Here is an 8,780-nt window from a genome sequence, read left to right on the forward strand (position 1 = left end):
TTTGGGCGTTTTACGCCCAAATATACCTCTTACTGCCGTTTTCTTGCCAATGAGCTCCTTCTCCCTATTTTGTATTCTGAATCCTTCTGTACCCTTGTGAACTTATGCAATTGATTCTTTACCTTGAAGAATATTTATATTAAACTTGTATAATTATTATTTAAATAAAAATAGGTTTTGCTAATGGCTGGGTTGCCTCCCAGCAAGCGCTTCTTTATTGTCTTTAGCTGGACCTTGCTGAGCTTTTAATCTAGCCTCATCCTTGAGCACTCTTGCTCAACATTTCCTTCAAGATAATGCTTGATTCTCTGTCCATTAACAATGAACTTCTTATTAGAATCAATGTCTTGAAGCTCCACATAGCCATATGGTGACACACTTATAATCACATATGGTCCCCTCCACCGGGAATCTTGAGCCTAGAGTTAAACAGCAGAACCTTCTGTCTGGTTCAAAGACTCTAGATGACAGCTTTCTGTCATGCCACCTTTTTTATTTCTCTTTGTATAGCTTGGCATTTTCGAAAGCAGTGAGTCTGAATTCCTCTAGCTCATTCAGCTGGAGCAATCTTTTTTCTCCAGCTAATCTGGCATCAAAGTTTAGGAATCTGGTTGCCTAGTAGGCTGATGAAAGAATTTTTGATGGTCTAGAATTTCTTCTTATAGAAGGAATAACTTCGTTGTAAGCATAGTTCTAAACCAACAAACAATTCCCACATCAAAAATTTGAGTTGTCACAAAGAACAAACCCCAAATAAGAATTAACCGGAGTATTTTGGACTCCGGATCGTCTCACGAAGAGTTGCAATGAAGTGTTTAATTATTGGCTATGAAAATGCAAATGGGGGGGGGTTGATTTGATATTTGACAAGAAAATATAAATGTCAAGAAAGTAAAACAACAAGAACTAATACAAGAAATAGTAAGAACTCTTGGCTAGACATAGGTAATTGAGATCACCATCCTTGTCTACATACCAAATATTGATAATTATGAGAGGCCAACCCATTAAGTCTACTTCCAAAGCCTTAAGTACGTAATATCTACTCCTATGCTTGAAGTACGTCAAATAGGCTTGATCACATCCACCCATAAGTCCTAACCTATCTACTAATTAGCTTAGTAGTGGGTTAGCGTCAATGAGCTTCAAATTGATCACACAGGGTTCTCAAATCACCAATTCAATGAGACCCAATGACTCAAGGTCACTCAATTCTCTTAGCCTAGGCCAAGAGCAAAGAAAACTACTCAAAAACTAGAGGAAGCATTTTAACAAACACCTAGAGTGCAAGAAAAGTAAACATCACAAAATGCAAGAATTAAAAAGAGACCACAACTAACATAAGCAAGAAATCATAATAACAATCAAGATTAACATAAAAAAAAATATGGAAACATAAAATTGCATTCAAGAAAAATCAAGATCCAACAATGTTCATCAACATAAAAGAGAGCAAAATAAGAAAATGACTAGAGAAAGTAAGAAGATTAAGACAATAGAACACCAAAATATAAAGAGAATTGAATTCAAAACAAGAATTGAAAGAGAAATTTGAGAGTGATTAATCTAACTTTACCCTAATTTCTATCCTAAATCTAGAGAGAGGAAAGAGCCTCCCTCTCTAGAATTCTATCCTAAAACATGATGAAAACTAAACTATGACTAAGTGTGTTGACTCTCCTTCAATCCTTGGCTTGAATAGCATCAGAAATGAGTTGGGTTGGGCCCAAAGTGAGCTGCAAAATCGCTGGGGGCGATTTCATTAAAGTGGGCCACGGACAGCATCGGCGCACGCGCGCAAAGTGCGCGTGCGCGCCCCTGAACGCGAAGCAACATATGGCAAATTTTATATCATTTCGAAGCCCCGGATGTTAGCTTTCCAACGCAACTAGAACCGCCTCATTTGGACCTCTGTAGCTCAAGTTATGGCCAATTGAGTGCGCAGAGGTCAGGCTTGACAGCTTTACGGTTCCTTCATTTCTTCATGAGTTCTCCCCTTTTGCATGCTTTTCTCCTCACTTCTTCCATCCAATACTTGCCTTATGAACCTGAAATTACTCAACAAACACATCAAGACATCGAATGGAATTAAAGTGAATTAAATTTAGCTATTTTAGGGCCTAAAAAGCATGTTTTCACATTTAAGCACAATTTAAGGGAGAATTACAAAACCATGCTATTTCATTGAATAAATGTGAGAAAAGTTGATAAAATCCCCCAAAATAAGCACAAGATAAACCACAAAATCGGGGTTTATCAAATCTCCCCACACTTAAACTAAGCATGTCCTCATGCTAAAATCAAGAGAGAACAAAGGGTATCAACCAGTGGCGGAGCTTCATTCAGACAAGGGGGGGCCATGGCCCCCCAAACTTTTTATAAAAAAATTAGTAGTACTTCATCAAAAATGAAAAATAGTTCAATTGGTTTAAATGGTTTATTATAACTTGAAGTATCCAAGTTCAATTCCCATCTCATACATTTATTGTATAATAATTTTTAGTGAGTGGGCCTTTGTTAACTTCACAACACATTAAAATTAAAAGATAAAATTAAATCAAATCAAAAAAATTATCTAACAAAAAAAATAAGAATAACAAAAATCATCTAATAATCAAATCAAATAAAAAAAGATCATCTAATAAAATAAAAGATATCTAATAATCAAATCAAATAAAAAAAATAACTATAAAAACACAAAAGATAACCTTTGCTTAGTGAGTGGGCTTTTGTTAACTTCACAACACATTAAAATTAAAAGATAAAATCAAATCAAATCAAAAAAATTATCTAACAAAAAATATAAGAATAACAAAAATCATCTAATAATCAAATCAAATAAAAAAATAACTATAAAAATACAAAAGATAACCTTTGCTTCTCAAAACACACGCTATGCTAATGCCTTGGCTTCTCTTCTCAAAATAGTGAAACACGCTACTTTGCTTCTCTTCTCAAAACAGTGAAACACGCACGCTACTGCTTTGCTTTGCTTCTCAAAAAATTAGGTATTTTTTATTTATTTAATTTAATATTATTTTATATTTTATTATTTATTTAATTTAATTTTTTATATGATAAAAATATTATAATATTTAATAAGTATTGATATTATTGTATTTTGATAAATTTATAAAAAAAATTCAATAAATATTATAAATTTTAATATTTATCCTTCTAACTTTTTTTTTTACATATTTTACAGAATATATATTCAAATTTTTATACAAAATAATGATGAAAAATTAAAGAATTGATGCATTTTTTAAGAGGAAGGCTAATATTCAAGAAGGGGAACATAATGAATCACGAAGAAAGTGAGATACAACCTCCAAAAGTTCAAAGAGTTGCATCTGATGAGTTTGATCTTAATTCTTTGGAACGAGACCCTGGAAAACGGCTTCAAATTTGGCAATATCACCCAAACCAGAGAGATGAGGTTAGACGAGCTTATCTTAAATGGGGTCCATATCAAAAGCATCTTGACAATTATCCTTTATCTGGTACGAAGCATCCAAGACGATTTCAATATGCTTGGTTTGGTATTTTTCCTTCATGGTTAGAGTATTCACCTTCTGAAGATGCTGCATATTGTTTATTTTGTTATTTGGTTAGCAAAAAACCTAGTGGACGTAATGGGTCAGATATTTTTATTAGTAAAGGGTTTAGAAATTGGAAAAAAGTTAATGATGGAAAGAATTGTGCTTTTCTTAAACATATTGGAGATCCTTGCTCACCACACAATAATGCAGTTGGAGCATGTCTAGATTTATTGAATCAGGCAAGTCACATCCAAAATGTAATTGAGGATCATACTTCTGAGGAAATTCAAAAGAATCGATTGCGTCTAAAATCCTCCATTGATGCAACTCGTTGGCTTACATTTCAAGCTTGTGCTTTCAGAGGCCATGATGAGACTCCAGAATCAAAAAATCGAGGTAATTTTCTTGAAATGATAAAACTCATAGCATCTTACAATGATGAAGTTGCAAGAACTGTGTTAGAAAATGCTCCATATAATGCTAAATATACTTCACATCAAATTCAAAAAGAAATCTTGCATATACTCTCAAACAAGGTGAGAAAGCATATTTGTGAAGAAATTGGAGATTCCAAGTTTTGCATTGTAGTAGATGAAGCTCGTGATGAATCCAAAAGAGAACAAATGGCACTTGTTTTGAGATTTGTTGATATACATGGTTTTATTCAAGAGCGTTTTCTTGATCTTGTACATGTCAAAGATACTACATCATTAACTCTAAAACAAGAATTGTGCGGCATTCTTTCTCGACATGGTCTTGATGTCTCTAATATTCGTGGTCAAGGATATGATGGCGCCAGCAACATGAGAGGAGAATGGAATGGGTTACAAGCATTATTCTTAAAAGATTGTCCTTATGCTTACTATATCCACTGTTTTGCTCACCGATTACAACTTGCATTAGTTGCTGCATCAAGAGAAGTTATTCCTGTGCATCAGTTTTTTTCAAAATTGACTTTCATCGTCAATATCATTTGTTCTTCTAGTAAGCGACATGATGAGTTACATGCTGCCAAGACAGATGAAATTGTCCATTTATTAGAGATTGATGAACTTGAAACTGGTAAAGGGGCAAATCAAATTGGTACTTTGAAACGAGCAGGTGATACTCGATGGAGTTCTCATTTCTCTTCTGTTTGCAGTTTGATAAATATGTATGGTGCAACGTTGACTGTTTTACAAAAGATTATTATTGATGGATCAACTTATTCTCAGCGTGGTGATGCAGATAGTGCTTACAATACCCTGACCTCATTTGAGTTTGTATTGATCTTGCATTTGATGAAAGATATGATGGGAATAACTGATATTCTTTGTCAAGCTTTACAAAAGCAGTCTCAAGACATAGTTAATGCTGTGCAACTAGTTCATTCTACAAAAACACTTATCCAAAACATGAGAGATGACAGATGGGAGGAATTATTAAAAAATGTGAAATCATTTTGTGAGCAACATGATATTCTAATTCCTGATTTAACTGCTTCTTATGTTGCAAGGCAAGGACGCTCGCGTCACCAAAAAGATCATATTACAGTTGAGCATTATTTTAGAGTGGAGATATTTTTAGTCACAATTGATAAGCAATTACAAGAGTTAAATAGCAGATTTAATGATCAAGCAATGGATCTACTAAGTCTGAGCTCTACTCTCATGCCTAAGGATGCTTACAAAAATTTTGACATTGCTAAGATTTCTACTCTTGTTGATAGCTACTATCCCGAAGACTTTACTGAACAAGAGAAGATTAATTTGCCTTTTCAGCTTCAGCATTTTATTCTTGATGTTCGTCAGCATCCAGAAATGAAGAATTTGTCAACTATTCATGAACTGTGTAGATGTTTAGCAGAAACAAAAAAGTCAAAAGTGTATTACTTGATTGATAGATTGATTCGTCTGATATTAACTCTTCCAGTTTCTACAGCTACTACAGAGCGATCATTTTCAGCAATGAAAATAATAAATACAAGGTTAAGAAACAAGATGGAGGACGACTTTCTTGCGGATAGTTTGGTTATTTACATTGAGAAAGAAATTGCTGAAAAGTTTAGTTCTGACTCAATTATTGAAGATTTTAAGTCATTAAAAACTCGAAGAATACCGTTATAAACTATTTTATATTTTTTATCTGTAGAATTATTTATTTATTATCTTATTAGTAACAAACTTAAAGAATAATTATATTTATAAATTTTATTTTGATATAAATATTATTATTAAATTTTTATGTTAAGTTTCTGGCCCCCCCAAAATTTTGGTTCAAGCTCCCCCTAAACTATATGAATGCAACTAAATGCAAAATGATTCTACCTACTTGGTTAAAAATAAATCAATCCTCCAAGAACATGTATAAACGGGTAGGGCTAAGGTCGTATGACGACTCATGAATCCTACCAATTCATGTATAAGAATGAAGTTCAAGTAGACTTGCAAGAAGAACGCTCAAGAAAGCCGGGAATCATGGAGTTGAGCATCGAACCTTCACCGAAAGTGTTTGCACTTCAATCGCTCAAGTGTATAGGGTCGATTCTCTCAATGCTCTTGGTGGACAAAATTGTGATCACATTAATGTAGTACTCTTTGTTATTGCATGGAATCATTATTATGGCTCCTTACTATGTGTGGACACAACTCCGTTCAACTAACCAGCAAGTGTACTGGGTCGTCCAAGTAATAAACCTTACGTGAGTAAGGGTCGATCCCACAGAGATTGTTGGCTTGAAGCAAGCTATGGTCACCTTGTAAATCTCAGTCAGGCGGATTTAAACATGATACTTTATTAGATTAAAATAAACAATAAAAGGGATAGAGATACTTATGTAGATTCATTGGCAGGGATTTCAGATAAGCGAATGGAGATGCTTTTCGTTCCTCTGAACCTCTGCTTTCTTGCTATCTTCATCCAATCAGTCTTACTCCTTTCCATGGCTGGCTTTATGTGATACATCACCACTGTCAATGGCTACTTTCGGTCATCTCTCGGGAAAATGATCCAATGCCCTGTCACGGCACGGCTAATCGTCTGGAGGCATAACCGTTGTCAATGGCTTCATCTTATCCTCTCAGTGAATAATATGCTCACGCACCCTGTCACGGCACGGCTATTCATCTGTCGGTTCTCGATCATGCTGGAATAGGATTTACTATCCTTTTGCGTCTGTCACTAACGCCCTGCAATCGCGAGTTAGGAGCTCGTCACAGTCATTCAATCATTGAATCCTACTCGGAATACCACGGACAAGGTTTAGACTTTCCGGATTCTCTTGAATGCCGCCATCATTCTAGCTTACGCCATGAAGATTCTGGTTAGGAGATCTAAGAGATACTCATTCTAGCTTAATTCATGTAGAACGGAAGTGTTTGTCAGGCACGCGTTCATAAGGGAGAAGGATGATGAGCGTCACACATAATCATCACCTTCATCACGTTCTTGGGTGCGAATGGATATCTTAGAAGCGAAATAAGAAGAATTGAATAGAAAACAGTAGTACTTTGCATTAATCTTTGAGGAACAGCAGAGCTCCACACCTTAATCTATGGAGTGTAGAAACTCTACCGTATGAAAATACATAAGTGAAGGTCCAGGCATGGCCGAGATGGCCAGCCCCCTAAAACATGATCAAAGGATCATAAGGTAATCCAAAGATGTCTAATACAATAGTAAGAGGTCCTATTTATAATAAACTAGTCACTAGGGTTTACAAGAGTAAGTAATTGATGTATAAATCCACTTCCGGGGACCACTTGGTGTGTGTTTGGGCTGAGCTTAAGTGTAGCACGTGCAGAGGCCATTTGTGGAGTTGAACGCCAGTTTCTGTGCCAGTTTGGGCGTTCAACTCTGGTTTTGGATCCTTTTCTGGCGCTGGACGCCAGATTTGGGCAGAAGGCTGGCGTTGAACGCCAGTTTACGTCGTCAATTCTTGGCCAAATTATGGACTATTATACATTGCTGGAAAGCCCTGGATGTCTACTTTCCAACGCAATTGGAAGCGCGCTATTTCGAGTTCTGTAGCTCCAGAAAATTCACTTTGAGTGCAGGGAGGTCAGAATCCAACAGCATCAGCAGTCCTTTTTCAACCTCTGAATCTGATTTCTGCTCAAGTCCCTCAATTTCAGCCAGAAAATACCTGAAATCACAGAAAAACACACAAACTCATAGTAAAGTCCAGAAATGTGAATTTAACATAAAATCTATTAAAAACATCCCTAAAAGTAACTAGATCCTACTAAAAACATACTAAAAACAATGTCAAAAAGCGTATAAATTATCCGCTCATCACAACACCAAACTTAAATTGTTGCTTGTCCCCAAGCAACTGAAAATCAAAATAGGATAAAAAGAATAGAATATACTATAAATTCCAAACTATCAATGAAACAGAGCTTCAATCATATGAGCGGGACTTATAGCTTTTTGCCTCTTGAATAGTTTTGGCATCTCACTTTATCCATTGAGGTTCAGAATGATTGGCATCTATAGGAACTTCAGATTTTGAATAGTGTTATTGACTCTCCTAGTTCAGTATGATGATTCTTGAACACAGCTTCTTTATGAGTCTTGGCCGTGGCCCTAAGCACTTTGTTTTCCAGTATTACCACCGGATACATAAATGCCACAGACACATAATTGGGTGAACCTTTTCAGATTGTGACTCAGCTTTGCTAAAGTCCCCAATTAGAGGTGTCCAGGGTTCTTAAGCACACTCTTTTTTTTGCTTTGGACCTTGACTTTAACCGCTCAGTCTCAAGTTTTCACTTGACACCTACACGCCACAAGCACATGGTTAGGGACAGCTTGGTTTAGCCGCTTAGACCAGGATTTTATTCCTTTAGGCCCTCCTATCCACTGATGCTCAAAGCCTTGGGATCCTTTTTAATTGCCCTTGCCTTTTGGTTTTAAGGGTTATTGGCTTTTTCTGCTTGCTTTTTCTTTTTCTTTCTATATTTTTTTTTTCGCCTATTTTTTTTTTCTCCAAGCTTTGTTCTTTGCTGCTTTTTCTTGCTTCAAGAATCATTTTTATGATTTTTCAGATTATCAAATAACATGTCTCCTAGTCATCATTCTTTCAAGAGCCAACATATTTAACATTCTTAAACAACAACTTCAAAAGACATATGCACTGTTCAAGCATTGTCACCACATCAATATAATTAAGCTAAGTTCAAGGATAAATTCGAAACTCATGTACTTCTTGTTCTTTTAAATTAAAACAGTTTTTTTATTTAAGAGAGGTGATGGATT

At 35.5% G+C, this 8,780-nt stretch overlaps 1 pseudogene; it reads left to right on the forward strand.

The window, feature by feature from the left end:
- The first annotated feature begins 3,237 nt into the window (after window positions 1–3,237).
- On the forward strand, window positions 3,238–5,647 carry LOC148562208 (uncharacterized; annotated as a pseudogene).
- The last annotated feature ends 3,133 nt before the right edge of the window (window positions 5,648–8,780 follow it).

This window comes from Arachis ipaensis, chromosome B6 (genome assembly GCF_059453495.1).
Source record: "Arachis ipaensis isolate K30076 ecotype BB chromosome B6, ASM5945349v1, whole genome shotgun sequence".
In the NCBI taxonomy this organism is placed as follows: Eukaryota; Viridiplantae; Streptophyta; class Magnoliopsida; order Fabales; family Fabaceae; genus Arachis; species Arachis ipaensis.